Source organism: Diospyros lotus, chromosome 8, assembly GCF_014633365.1.
Source record: "Diospyros lotus cultivar Yz01 chromosome 8, ASM1463336v1, whole genome shotgun sequence".
Lineage (NCBI taxonomy): Eukaryota > Viridiplantae > Streptophyta > Magnoliopsida > Ericales > Ebenaceae > Diospyros > Diospyros lotus.
In genome coordinates, this window is record NC_068345.1 from 11,761,409 (window position 1) to 11,776,706 (window position 15,298).

Below are 15,298 nucleotides of genomic sequence, written 5' to 3' on the forward strand. Positions count from 1 at the left end.
TAATCTGAAATTGTGTTTCATTATTATTATTATTATTATTATTTCCCCTTATCTCCAAGATGGGGGCAAATTCATCATTTTGTAAATGAAGCATAAACACTATAAATAGCGAGAGATTCATAGGATTTGCACTTTCCAAATTTATATTATGTCAAAAACGTTTCTGCTACACTATAAAAAAAATTATAATTCAAAGGTAGAGCAAACATTATTTTTGCCTTTAAAAATAGGTATTAGAGATAAAAATAGCAAATGGCTCTAGATGCAGTAGTATTATATGTCTCTAAATCATTTAAATTTTTAAATATGTTATGCTTGAGAAAATACCGAAGCAATATGAATCAAAAATAAAATAGACAAGAGGAAAAATGCACCAAGTGGCGGCCCAAGGATGCACCGCATGGCAGGCCCGAGCATCCATGGGTGACCCGGGTAAGGCTCGCTCGGGGTGGCGAGACCCCCAAGTAGGGATCACTTGGGGGTGGCAAAATGATGCCCCTTCTCCTCAAACACTACTCAGCACTTACGGGCAAGGCGTTGCCCTCCATGCTTGGTCGCACCATGCAGCAGCCTGGTAGGTGGCCATTGACTGCACTCCCACCCTGCAATTAAAACACAAAACAAAACACAATAAAAATTTTATATTTTTTTCTTTATTTAGGTGAGAGGTTTATACTCGTCAGTGGATGAGTATAGTTGTAGTCCAAACTTAAATTTATATTTTCTGAATGAGTCCAGGTCGTCCACTGAGAGATTTATTTATGGCAAAATAAAAAGAATGTCACACAAGCACACACGCATTTGGACAAATTGACAACAAGGTTTTTTATGGTTTTTTAAACAAGAGATACTAGGAAATAAATTAAGGCAGTAATTGAAATAAATACTTTAAGTGAGAATATAAAATTGGATAGTACTTGAGTTAAGACAATTTCAGTGCCAACCCGTTGATTCCCAAATTTTAGCATAAAAGATTAGCAACATTAATTTAATTTCAGATATGAGGGTTTGTTATTAAATGCAATTAGAGATGATGATAGTTCTAGGTTAAGCAATCCCCATACATGATATGCGAGATTCTAATTTAAGCAACCACCATAAATCCAATTGCAATTAATACACAAAACAACTAAATTAATCATCCGGGTTTGGATATGATAACGTTTCCAGTTCTAGTAACTCTCATACATGGCATGAAAGCTCTAAGTTAGGCTTACGCTCCAATCCAAACCTAGTGATTTCTCAATAATTAAGATACACTCATACTGAAATTTAAATTAATGTTACTTATTTAAATCGCAGCTTTCTTTGGGAATCATTGGCGTTGGACACTGTCCTTGCCTTAACCCAAGATTAGATTTAGCTACTCATTTCCATTTAAAAGTTAATTGACATGAATTTAAACGACGTAATTTAAATAACAAAATTTAAATGACAAGAAATTTAAAGGTATAAACTAACCGGCCATTTAGGCGGTGAATAATTAAATGACAAGAATTAAAATTGCAGAAATTTAAAGGCATAAACTAACTGTCCATTTAGGCGGTGAATAATTAAATGACAAGAATTAAAATTGCAGAAATTTAAAGGCACAAATTAACCGGCCATTTAGGCGGTGAATAATAAAGTAATAATAAATAACATAAGAATTTAAAAGAAGAAATGAATGAAGTAAGATCACAAGAGATAATACTAAAGAAAAGGGGAAAGAACAAGAACAATTCTCAAAGAGAGAATTATAAGGAAACAACTAAACTTTGATTCAAGAATAATAATCACACTTACAAATGCAATCAAGTGATCTATTTATAGGCCACAAGATGCAATACAAATCACACAATTTCAATTATTCAACTAGACATAATTATATCTAATGGGCACTCACACACTTAAAGTTAAATGGATTTTAGCTATAATACACACCTAATATTAAATGAATTTTAGCTAAAATACATACCTAATAAAGCACTCATAAAGTTAAATGGATTTTAGCTATAATATCCACCTAATAGTTAAATGGATTTTAGCTAAAAAACACACATAATAAAGCTCTCACATAAAAAAAAAAATAGATTTCTATAAATTGGTTTTTAATCTTTATTAGGATTAAAAATAATCCTTGGGCCTTCTCCAAATAATATCTTCCATGGGTTGCTCAAATTGGGCCTTAATTCTTCATGGGCTTGAATTATTCATAGACTTTAATTTTTCATGGGTTTGATTTCTTCATAGGTTTGATTTCTTCATGGATTTGAATTCTTCATGGACTTTAAGTCTTCATGGGCTTGAATTCTTCATGCCTAAAAAAAATAAAAATAATTTAATGTTATTAATAAATTATATATTATATATATGTATTACACATGGCACATATATATATTAGATTATATTATATATATATATTACATGCATGCATATAATGATGTATATGTATTATATATAATTTTATATATTATTATTATTTACTTTAGAATTTCATTTCATTCATCTTTCAATTTAAACTTGCATATAACCATAAAATATATATTAATATCTAATTTAAACCATTTTTAAGATCAAAAGAAGGGTATAATTATAACAAATTTTTTATAAAATTAACCACTAATCAGCCATCTTCCCTAGCAAAACCATACCATACCCTCGAGTGAGGGCCTATACCCTCGAGTGAGGGCCACTCAAGGGTGCTGCACCCTAGCTTTCAAAAAGCTCTCGTGTCCCCAAATCTACTTTTCTCATATTTTTGTTTCTTCTACACGTTTTTCGTCTCTCTCTTTCTTATTTATTAAGCATAGTAAATGTTTTGAAATAAATTATGGAGAACATTAAAGCATTTAACGTTCTGATGGACACAGAGCAACAAAAAACAGAAGCACGCGAGATTAATCATATTCTCAAAATTGTCAACCATTTGTGCAAAAGTGTTGACCGTTTGTCACACAAAGAACTGCAATTGTTTGTGCCTGCATCTATTACTTTTTAGGTTTACTGCATATAGGTCATGCCATTAACTCTTAATAGCACTTATGTTAACTCTTAATGAAACTAATGCCCATGTTAACTCTTAACAGTATGCCCCATTAACAGACGACAGCTTTCAAAAAAGCTCTCGTGCCCCCAAATTTGCTTCTCTCACATTTTTGCTTCTTCACACTTCTCATCTCTTTCTTTCTTATTTATTGACCATAATAAATCCTTTGAAAGAAATGATGGAGAATATTAGAGCATTTAATACTCTGATGGACAAAAGGCAACATAAAGCAGAAGACGCAAGATTAAATCTTGCTTTTAAAATTGTCAATCGTTTGTGCAAAACTGTTGGCTACTTTTTGTCTCGCAAAGAATTGCCGACCATTTGTGCCTAAACCTATTACTTTTCAAGTTTATTACATCTAGGCCTACCATTAACTCTTAATAGCACTTCTGTTAACTCTTAACAGAACTAAGGCCCCCGTTAATTTTTCACAGCATTCCCCATTAACTCTTAACGATTTCTCAAAAATGTCGATCCCTTCTTTTAACTATTAATAGCAATTGACATCATTAACACCTTAGTAATGAAGAACACAATAACGATAAAGGTTCACTAATCCGATGCGTCACACATTATACATGTGATTTTCTAGGTTCACAACCATATAATAATTAGGACACGTCAATTCATTGGCACTAGTCGAATGCTTTGACCTATTAAGAGGATATCTACATCTCCCCAGAGCATCTTAAAAGATCCTAAGTATCTTCTAAGAAAGACTCACGACAATTCTAATGGTAATGAAGTTTATACTTTAAATAAACCTATTAAAGCTATTCAATTACCGTGAACTATAATCATTTCATTGACCAACATCCTGATCGAGTAAGATTCATGGACTGATTAAACTCACATGACTCAGTAACTATGTCAAATCTAGTTTGGTGTGATCGAAATAGCATCTCAAAAATCCTTCTAAGATCGAAAACTCTTTTCTGATCGAGCATACCCTGGCCAAGGGTTTTCCAACCACGACTAACTGAGACCACATAGGATGTTTACCCCTATTTGATAGAGGACAATGGATCCCATCAACGAACATATGCTTCCACACACCACTACATGGAGACTATACATAGGGCATCCCCACCTCTCACACTGAATGGTTCTGTTCAACTACAAATCCCTTACACTAGTATACAAGATAACTATATCACCTCCGATCAAAGGACTAGATACATGTTGTTGCCAAAATACAATAATTAAAATTTGCAATATGGGTCCACTCAAGCTCAGTGTCGGGTGAGTTAGATTGCCGTAAGAGATGTCGACTCAAGGGAGATTGCTGCTAGGATACTCGCCACAAGGATTCGCCACTAGCTCTCGCCACTAACTCTTGCCACTAGCTCTTGCCACAAGCTCTTGCCACTAGCTCTCATCACTACCTCTTATCACAAGCTCTTGCCACTAGCTTTTGTCACTAGCTCTTACCACAAGGTTTCGCCACTAGATCTCGCCGAAAGATTTTGCCTTCGCCACTAGGTTCGCCACAAGGATTTGGCCCTACTGATGCTCAAAAAATGGGTTAGAAGGCTCACAGGAATCTTCCCCCACGAAGACCCTCCAATGCCAAAGTCAGTCTCGAATCCCAATGACTATTCACAAAAAATAGTAAAGGTGCATTCAAAGTGTTTAGATTTTACCAAAAATTGGAAGTCCTCATCAATATCCTGTAGCTGGGTATTTATAGGGCACGATTCTCAAGGGTGGCTGATGTCAACACGTGGCGATCACTGAGTGGGTTGGATTTAACAAAAATAGGGGGAAAATAGCCTCGCGGAAGGCTGCCGCGAGGTTGCCGAGGGTGCCACGAGGCAGCTCACGGTAAAGCTGCCGCGAGCTGGGCCTAACGACCAGCACACGCCTCGCGGCAGGCTATCGCGAGGTAACCAAGGCTACCGCGAGCTGGGCCTCACGGCCAGCACAGGCCTCGCGGCAGGCTGCCGCGAGGTAGCTCGTGGCAAGGCTACCACGAGCTGGGCCTCGCGACTAACACACGCCTCGCAGCAGACTGTCACGAGGTTACCGAGGTTGCAGCGAGGCTAAGCCTCGCAGCCAACCCAAATGCTGCCGCGAGTTGCCTCGTGGCCAATTCGGATGCTTGCCGCGAGGCTGGCGCTCACGATTTGCCTTTAGCCACGATGCTGGCCCTCGCGACTATCCCTTGGCCAAGCTCTGCCTTGAGGCAAGGCTGCCGCGAGGCTGGGGCTCACGGCGGTGCTTGCCCTTGCGGACAACCTTCATCTTTGAAAAAATATTTTCATTTTTCCCCATTTTTCATGGCACAACAATACACAATAAAGAAAAACCTAAAACAGATCATTAATCTTCATAGCCATGAGATATGTTACAAGCGTTACATTTAGTAGATGTTCATCCAACACGTACCTACATATCTACTATCCGCATCTCATGCAATATGGTTTATGACTCGCCATCTATAATCATTAACATCACATATTAATCAATGGTAGTAGCCCATGTGTCGGTCCATAATTAATAAATCATATTCCCCTTCTGATAAATCTAAGGATTGAAAATACATTTAAGAAATCTAGAACTAAAAATCTTTGTCACATATTCTTAACACTTAAGAATAAGATCTCTGCCATAAAATATATAGACTCATTCATAAAGAAAATAGGACAGTATAAACGAAGATACGACCTTTTATTAATTTATAAGATTACATCATTAGTATCATTTACATACATCTAATGGCATGTAAATCTAGCATTAGGGCACTAATACTAATAGTAAGATAAATAATTTTTATAATTTTTTGTTGACAAAATTACATTTGAAAAACATAAAAAACTTAAGAAATTTCCTTATTGAATATAAGTCAATCAATTTGAGTTTATTCAATTGTTGATAGATATGAAGTTAGTTGTGAAAATGTAGAAGATTTTAGATAAATTACGATGTCTTTTAATGAACAATGTTTATGTGAACCTAGATATTAATTTTTTAGTTTTCATCTTATAACTTTCTGGTTTAGTGCATTTTATTTCACTTATCATGTAAAATTGCATGTTTGTAAGTGGTTGTGAAGTAAAGAGATATGTTATACTATGTTATGAACTCATAACTCTTTAGCAGTTGTTATAACACCCCAAATATTTTTAGGATATTTGTGTTAGTGATGTGCCATAATGTTAGATTTAGATGACATCTAACATGTATATTAATAATACATATGATGTATCTTTGTATATATCTGTTCCTTCCTGATCCAAAAGAGGATGATTGGAGGCGGGGCGCGAGCTTCGGCGACAGGTCCGTCCAAGGGGCAGGTTGCACCTGCAAGCACTTCGACGATCGAGTAAGTAAGAAAGTAAGGAGATGCAGTGTATGAGTAGGTCAGATGTCAGAACATACCTTGGGTCTAAAGAGAGCTAGTTGATATAAGAGGAGAAGATGTCATCTTATTGCATGAGTCGTGTGTTTACAGGTGATGTGACTGGCTATCCGGCGCCCATGGAGGTTCCCAAGTGGCAGCATTGTGGCGACAGGACCCTCATTAATGTGGATGAGATCCACCATTAATGAGGGCAGTATCTGAGGTGACATCGCGAATACCTAGTAGAAATTACAATGATAGCGTGGTAGGCTGGCGCTGGGCCAAGGCTGGTTCCAAAGGATGGGCCGAGATTGGGCCTAAGGGGAGGGTCAAGATTGGGCCCGGACAGTCCACAGCCCCCCAGGTCAGATGCTCGAGTAACAAGTGTTCGAGTTAGAAAAGGGAGGCCTGGGTAGTTTTTGTTATATGTGCTAGCTTTGAGGGTTGAATTTAGGTATGACCGAGGTAGTTGTCCGAGCTGATTTTGGTTTTGCTTGAATGGCGGTCCTGGAGTCATTTTGAGGTTGGCTCGAGATGGGTAAACAGAGCAGTTTTCTCCACGCGTTCACTCACGCTGTGTGTGGCTTCAAGATTCGATGACGTTTTTCCTGGAAAGGGAAAGCACTACCTGGGCGGTAACTGGCAATCCCTTAGATGTGTGACAAGTGTCGGTTCGGTGATAGTAGATTTGTGAGATGCGTCGTAGGTATTCTTTGACAATCTTTTTAAGGATCCCTTTTGGATCATGGTTTCCTTGTTCTCTCAGTAATGAGAAGAAATAGACAGTCGTCGAGATTTGACAAACCCTACAAGTGACAGTCTAAGATTGCTATTTGCACTTGTGTGCTTTGTAAGGCAATGGCTTCCGCCATTACAAGAAATTTAGTATATTGTGACAAAAATAATTGTGATGAATTAAATTTTGTCACGAAAAATATCCTTTTGTGACAAAATAAATTTTCTCACGCCAAATTCAAAAAGTGAGTAAAGTTGTGACAAATAATATTTTGTCATAATATAATTAGGTATATAATTTATAATGACAAAATAATTTTTGTCACAAAATTTTATCACATCAAGTTAGGACTAAATTTTTTGCGCCAATTCAACTTACATAATATGACAAAACAATTTTGTCACCAAAAATTTTGTTACAATATTGAATAATATAAGATGTAATCACAAAATTTTTTAGTCACAATAAGTAATAACTTTTATAATAAAAATATTTTGTCACAATATAGTGTTATAAAAAAAATGACAAAAATATGTATGTAACAAGAAATTTAGTTTTTTGTGACAGAAATTATTTTCCAGAATTTAATTTGTTTTCATAAAAATATGTCATATTAGACATGAAAAATAATAATCTAGTGAGAAAAAAATTCAAAATATTTTGTCATAAGAAAAAAAAACAAAATACATGTAGTGATAAAAATATTTTTTATAATATTTTGTCATAAAATATTTAACCCCAATATTAATTAGGTATCTTGACAAACATATAAATAAATTATAAAAGAAACACTAGAAAATTAAAATGATAAAATAATATTTAGCTTATGGATAATTTAATTTTCCTTCCATCCTCTTCCTCTTTAAAACTTTTATTCCACCTTTGTTGTTTTGATTTAACACAAGCTATTAAGTTTCCTATTTTAGAATAAAACCTAAGAATTTTGACTTTTGTTATAATAGTTTTCATAAAATATTGGCGCCAAATTTTTTGGGCCAATATTATTTAGATATCTTAAAAATTAATAAGATAATATTTAACTTTTGACAATTTATAATTTTCATTAAAAATTCCCGCCATCTTTTTCCTCCTTAAAAATTTTATTCCACTTTTACTATTTTGATTTCACCCAAAAAGTTAATTTTCCTATTTAACAACAAACATAGCAAATTTGACTCTTGTTTAATATTAATATATTTTTCTATAATATTTTGTCACAAAATATTGGTGCCAAGTTTTTGGAGCCAATATTAATTAAAAATATTAAAAATAATAAAATATTATTTAATTTTTGAAAATTTTTAATTTTCATTACAAATTTCCCTCGATCATTTCATTTGTTAAAAAAATATATTTTGCCTTTACTAGTTTAATTTCATTCAAAACATTATGTTTTCGTCCATCTTTTCCCATGCCCACATGCAACCCATGATACGCCTAGCATGCCTATTTGCACCATGTGTGCCACATGCCGTGTCTCGCTCAGTGTCATGTGATATTTTACTCTTGTGTTTGGTTTTGATGATGAAAAACAAAATCAATCTATTCCCTAAGTGATTTGTCAACAATATGATTTGTTGGATATTATGATTTGTCAAGAATATGAAAAACCAAATTATCTATAATTTTCTATGGATAAAAATTTGCACAAACAAGCTTTAAGATCTAGAAGAATCTCCAAAATGATTTCATCAAATTGGTTTTGAACAATTGGATAGTGGATGTTTTTATCTTTAATATAATTTTTCTAAGTCTGAGAGATTAGAGCATTATAAGGAAACATATAAGAAAATATTTTCATTTTGAAAAACTATTTCTTGATATTTTGATATATAGTATTCATTGTTGTTAAAACGATTTTTAATGAATTTTTCAATAAATAGAAGGTATGTATTTTGAGAGTGGTAAATTTGTTAAATCCCGAGTTTGTACTAAAACCCAAATTCTATTTTCTTATAGTTATAGATTTTGATTTTTTTGATATTTTTATTGAATCCAAATGGGGGATACTTTCTTATTTACATTTATGTATTAAAGTAAATGAAAGGTAAAATATAAATTAAGGTAAAACAATAAAGTAAATATGTTGTAATGTTTTCGTATTATCAAGCTGCTCTGCCAACTACATGCTTTCATTTTGTCAACTAATATATTGACTTGGTCGACTAAGTTATAGGCTCTATCGACCAACAGTATGATTATTTTAGTCTTAGTCGACTAACCTTAAGCCTTAGTCTACTAACATTATATATGATATGACTTGGTCGACTAACTCTTTAAGTCGGTTGACAGAAGGTTAACCTTGGTCGACTAAGTGTCATGCCTAATTTTATCTTGGTCAACTAAATGTCTTATTGCTTTTGTGACTTAGTCGACTAACCTATTTTCTCTATCGACCAACCTTATTATTTTGCCTCATTCTGTCGACTAACCATTTTTATCTGTCGACTAACTCCTTTCATAAAAAGCTTCCAATGACTAATTTTTTAAATCCCAACGGTCACAAACGGCTAGTTTTCTCTTCAATCTTTTTGGATACCTATATATATAAGTCATGGATGAACTTGAGGAGGCTAATGGATGGGAACGAGTTGATCTAAAGAGTTCAAATCATTTTTACTCGAGCTTATAAAATTTATGCTTTCATTGTTGTATTTTTCTCTCCAAGACTTTGTTCGATCATTGTAAATATATCCTTAAGTTTTGTTTTCATTGTGAGAGAACTTGTAACTAAGAGTGTTAACTCTTAGCTTCTCTTTTTCATTTGTATCACTCTTATTTTCTTAGCTTGTTGTGCTAGAAGGCTTGCTTTTCAAGCAAGATGTTGTACTTCCTAGCTTGGAGCTAGATGGCCTATCCAAAGTGATAGGAGATTTTAGTGAATTGTTTGCAAAATTCTTAGTGAGGAGTTAAGGTATTGGATTAGGCTTGGGTTAAGACAAACAACTATAAATTCTTGTATCCATCTTTTGCTTGTGCTCTTTGTTTATCTATCTTTCCAAGCATCTTCATATTCATCACTTGATTTATATATTTAACCTCTCATTGAAGAAGATTTAATATCTTTCATTCTTGTGTTTTTCATTGTTAAGACGAGATTGTCTGTAACGAGTCGTTAAGGGGTCTAGGCGTTTTCGGGTATTTTATTTCTGGCTCAAAAATTTTTGCTTTAATTAATTGAGGATTGAAAGTTTTTTTTTTTTTTGAATGAAGTGTAGTGGAAATAAGAATTTGGTAGCCCATCCAATTAGGATTCAAAATGTGGGGAAGGTCCAAATAGATTGGGCCATTGAGATGTGTTTTGAATTTTAATTATATTATGAATGAGCTTGGATTATGATAATTTCTTTGGGTTAGTGAGTTGGGCCATGGAATGGCCCACGGCATTGGCTAAGCCCAATTGAGAAATGAGATTTGAAATTCTTAAAGAAAAATCATAATAAAATAAATTGGCCATCAAATGTCAATAGTGCCCTCGGACTTCCTTTTGACCATTATAAAGGTGAAGGGCAATCAGGTCATTTCGATCAAGTTACAGTTGCAGCCGTTGCAGTTCCCTTTTCATGCTTCCTCTGAATCGGTGACCTCTATTTGCTATGTGCATACCTTTCCCTTTCTGCAACTCCTTCATTCTTCTTCTTCTTTTTCTTCTTCTTCTTTCCTTTCTGTATTCTGGTCTCATTTTCGTTTTGGCCAAGAGGAGCTTCAGGAAGAGAGGATTCTTCTACACAACGAAGTTATCAGGCAAGTTCTTCTTGCACTCTCTATTTATTTTCAGTGCAACTCACTTATATGCCCTGTATTTCACTCTCCTGGATTTTCTACTATCTCCTTTATTGTTCTGCAAGTTCTTCTTGCATTCCTTATTTATTTTTTGTGCAAGCTCGCTTATATGCCCTGTATTTCACTCTCTTGGATTTTCTGTTATCTTCTTTATTGTTCTATAAGTTCTTCTTGCACTCCCTATTTATTTTCAGTGCAAGCTCGCTTATATGCCCTGTATTTCACTCTCTTGGATTTTTTGCTATCTCCTTTATTGTTCTGCAAGTTCTTCTTGCACTTCCTTTTGATTTGCAGTGCAAGTTCTTTTATATATCTTCTTATATCCTTGTGCAAGCTAGCCTATATCTTCTTCTGCTGAAACGATTGATGTGTACATGTTGGTTCCCTGTGTTCATTTTAGCTCGTTGTGTTCTTTTTAGTTCACTGTGTTCAACCTTTTGCTTCTGTATCTCTTTGTGGGTCTTCTTGTGGTCTCGAAATGGGGTTTGTTTTCACCCCTAGCTTTCTTCGTGAATGGCATTTTATATAGCCAGGTAAGGATGAGAACCTCTACTCGTTCTCCATCCAAAGAAGCAAGGTTAAATGTATATATATATATATTTGCATGTATATCTCATCTATATGAGCTCGTTGTTCCAAACGTATCTTATAGTTGTATGTGCTATGTCAGAATGTAAAATGCTAAGTCATCTGCCACTCATTCGAATGATTTCATTGAGGTATTCAGAGGTCTCGTATCAAATAGCAAAAGCTCAACTGAAAATATATATATTGTTCGCCATATATGAGACCCACTTATAAATACACATATACATACATGCGTAACGGGCTGTTACCCCTCACTGATTTGTAAAGCTTATTTGAGCCATGCCCTGCCTAGCCAATCCATCATATACTCATGCTTAAACAGTCATTCGAATGTCCCTGTTCTATTCGGCAAACCCAATTATATATATATATACATGTTCAGCTTCGTTTTTGTTCCAACGAGCTCTTCCCTCCAGTTCTTTCCGCGAGCTCTCTTCGTAAGCCTTAGTCGCGAGCTCCTTCCAGCGAGTTCATTCCTCAAGCTCATTGAGCGAGCTTGCCCTGCGAGCTCTTTGCTCAACCCCCTTAACCACGAGCTCGTTCAGCGAACTCTTGTGCATCTCCTAACCTCGAGCTCTCTTTCCGCAAGCCTCTCATGACCTTAAGCTCGTTCTGAGCTCTTTCCGCGAGCCCTCTCCGTAAGCCGCGAACTCATGACCTCGAGCTATTCCTAAGCTCGTCCCATAAGCCTTTGAATGTGAGCTATCTACTCTTACCTTATTTATTTACCTTTCCTTAACTTAAGTAAATGTTTGCATTTTCCTTAATTTATATTTTAGCTTTCATTTACTTTAATACATAAATGTAAATAAGAAAGTACCCCCAATTGGATTCAATAAAAATATCAAAAAAATCAAAATCCATAACAATAAAAAGATATAATTTTGGTTTTAGTGCAAATTCACGAATTTGCAATTTTATCACTCTCAAAATACATAGTTTTCGTTTCTTGAAAAATTCATTAAAATCATTTTTACAACAATGAATGCTAGTTATCAAAATACCGGGAGTTAGTTTTTCAAAATAAAGACATTTTCAAAATATGTTCTAATTGTCATTCGCCTTGGAAAAATTTCAAGTTTATGTTTGACCAGCAATTTCGCGTGGTGTGGTCATTTGATTGCATGGGGACTAATTATGAATTTGAGTTATGAGCACGAATGCAAGTAAATGCATACTATCACTAGTTAAATGAAATCACAACAATAGTATGATGGGAAAATAATTATTAAATTTATAATACTCCTTAGCTGGTGAATCAAGATTTAATATTAAATAGCATCTCTCAAAAATTATTCTTGTGTTGTAAATTATAACAAGTATTTCTGTGTCATAAATTACATCTTAAATGTGGTAAACATTATGAAGTAAGATATGTTGAATTTATCTGATGATGGAAAAATACCCGGTATGTGTAAGTGATGTTAACAGTATGAACATCGTAGAAACAAGAATTTAAATACATGTGGTTGGCAAATACATACATGATGCATACATGTACATGTTACATATATATGTTTTGCGCACCTATTATTTTGCACGGATGGAGAAAGGGTACCCTAGAGCACCTGGTGTGGGGACGAGGTGGCCATAGCTCGGCAAGTTGGCTCTATATTTATTTGTGAGATTTTATGAAACTTATGCACTTTTGCATGCATCAATTTATGGCTTGAGAGACGGGAAAATTGATATTGATAATGAGATGATGCATTCTAGCATGTATTGATTGATGGCTTGCGAGCCTGTGAGAATTGATAATGATATTTGAATTTTATGCACATTTGCATAGTGATACATGGTGACATGATATATTACGTTGAATTGATAAATTCATGAATTATGAATATTATATATAATTGTGGAGTCCTTGATTACTCCTCTTGGTGTCGTCATGTTCATGGATCCTATATATTGTTTATTGTTTTTCGAACTTGCTGAGCCTTGTAGCTCACTTGATCTTCTTTGCCATTCCAGGTAAAGGAAAGATTGTTATTGAGGGTGAGTCCAGTAGGATTGCAGCTAAGAGATAGTGGTGTACGGAGACGCGTCATAACTTCAAAGATCCTAATTAGTGATTTGGTGAGGTTTATAGTGATGAGGATTTGTTATATTTATTGGCATTTGAGCCTCTTATTATTTTGTATGGCCATCGAGGCTAGAGTTATGAGATACTGTAAGTGAAAAAGAATCTTAATTTAATTTCCGCTGCTATAAATGAAATGAGTTGTTATTTGAGTTCAGTTTTGTTCTATATCATATTTCTAATAACCTCTTTTCGAATATCCTATGCTAAGCGAGAATATTCGGAAGCGGGCCTTATATTGTCTTTATATGGTTGATACCTCATCGTGCCATTTCAAGGTATTGAGGTTTAACGAAGTCATAGTCTTCACAGATGACATCTCTGTTTATCAAAATTATTTTTAAGAGAAAATATTTTTATATACCAATTCACCCATTCTCTTGGTGTGTGCCATAACACTTCCATTCTAACATCACGAGCCTCCTATTAGCAAGTATCCAAATACGGCCCCGTCCAGACATCCACACACATATCTTGTTAAGTGTCGTGTTAGGACAAAACTATGGACAAATAATTATATTTTTAAATAAATATTAATTTGATTCAATAATTTAAATTAGTTTATTATCATAAATTATTATTTAATAATTTTTATAGTTTAAATTATTTTATCAGTTACCATAATCTTAAATTATTTTATTTTTATCAATCAAATAATTATTAATATTATTTCTATAAAATATTTTATATTTTATTTAACAACTAAATATTTAAAAAAAAAAAGAAAAGCCAAAAAGAATAGCGGGGGTTGCCCCATTTGTTTCCCTTAGCCAAATCCCCATTGTCATTATATTATAAAAGAAGAAGCTTCTAAAGATTGAAAAAAAAAAGATAAACAAAAGCCACAACGAAAGAAATCCATGGCAGAAAGTCAAGAGACTATGACGAGTGACAGTGGCCAACGAATCAAGATCATGGGAGACCACTACGAAAAAAAGGTATTAACGACAAAAAATTAACAATAATTTTAATTTTGATTGTTAATGTAATATTATTAATGACTAAATATAAATCTCGTCATTACAAGATAAATTTTAACAATAGACAAAATAAGTCGTTGTTAATAAACTACTTTCCTATCGTTATTGATTAAAATTTTTAATTCTAACTATGAAATAATAAAAAAAAATTATTAAAATTTAACTAACACTTATATAAGTAAATTCTAATATAATTATATTTTTATGTAAATGCATAAATATAATTATTAAATTATTATAATTGAGCATTAGTTATTTATTGATAATATAATATATTAAAAAACTATTTTATAATACAATATTTATGTCAAACTAATGTATTATATTTATTATTAGATTTATAATATAATTATATTTTTAAATAAATATTATTTTGATGCAATAATTTAAATTATTTTACAGTCATCATAATCTTTAATTATTTTATTTTTATCAATCAAATAATTATTAATATTATTTTTATAAATTATTTTATATTTTATTTAACAACTAAATGTTTAAAAAAAAAAACAAAATATATTGGCGGGAGATACCTCGCCTCTTTTTAGGTTGGCAACTCCCAAATCCCTAAATTGGAATTGTTGATCAATCTCTCCATCTCACTCCTGCCATCTCCAGCCATCTGATCTACCGCTTCAATGCCGCCAACGCCTCATTGCTGCCTTTACACCTACTAGTCGTTGCCTCTGCCGCCTCAACGTAGCCGCGACCTCCAGCCCATCACCTCTGCCTCCTCAATGTTGTCGTTGCCTCT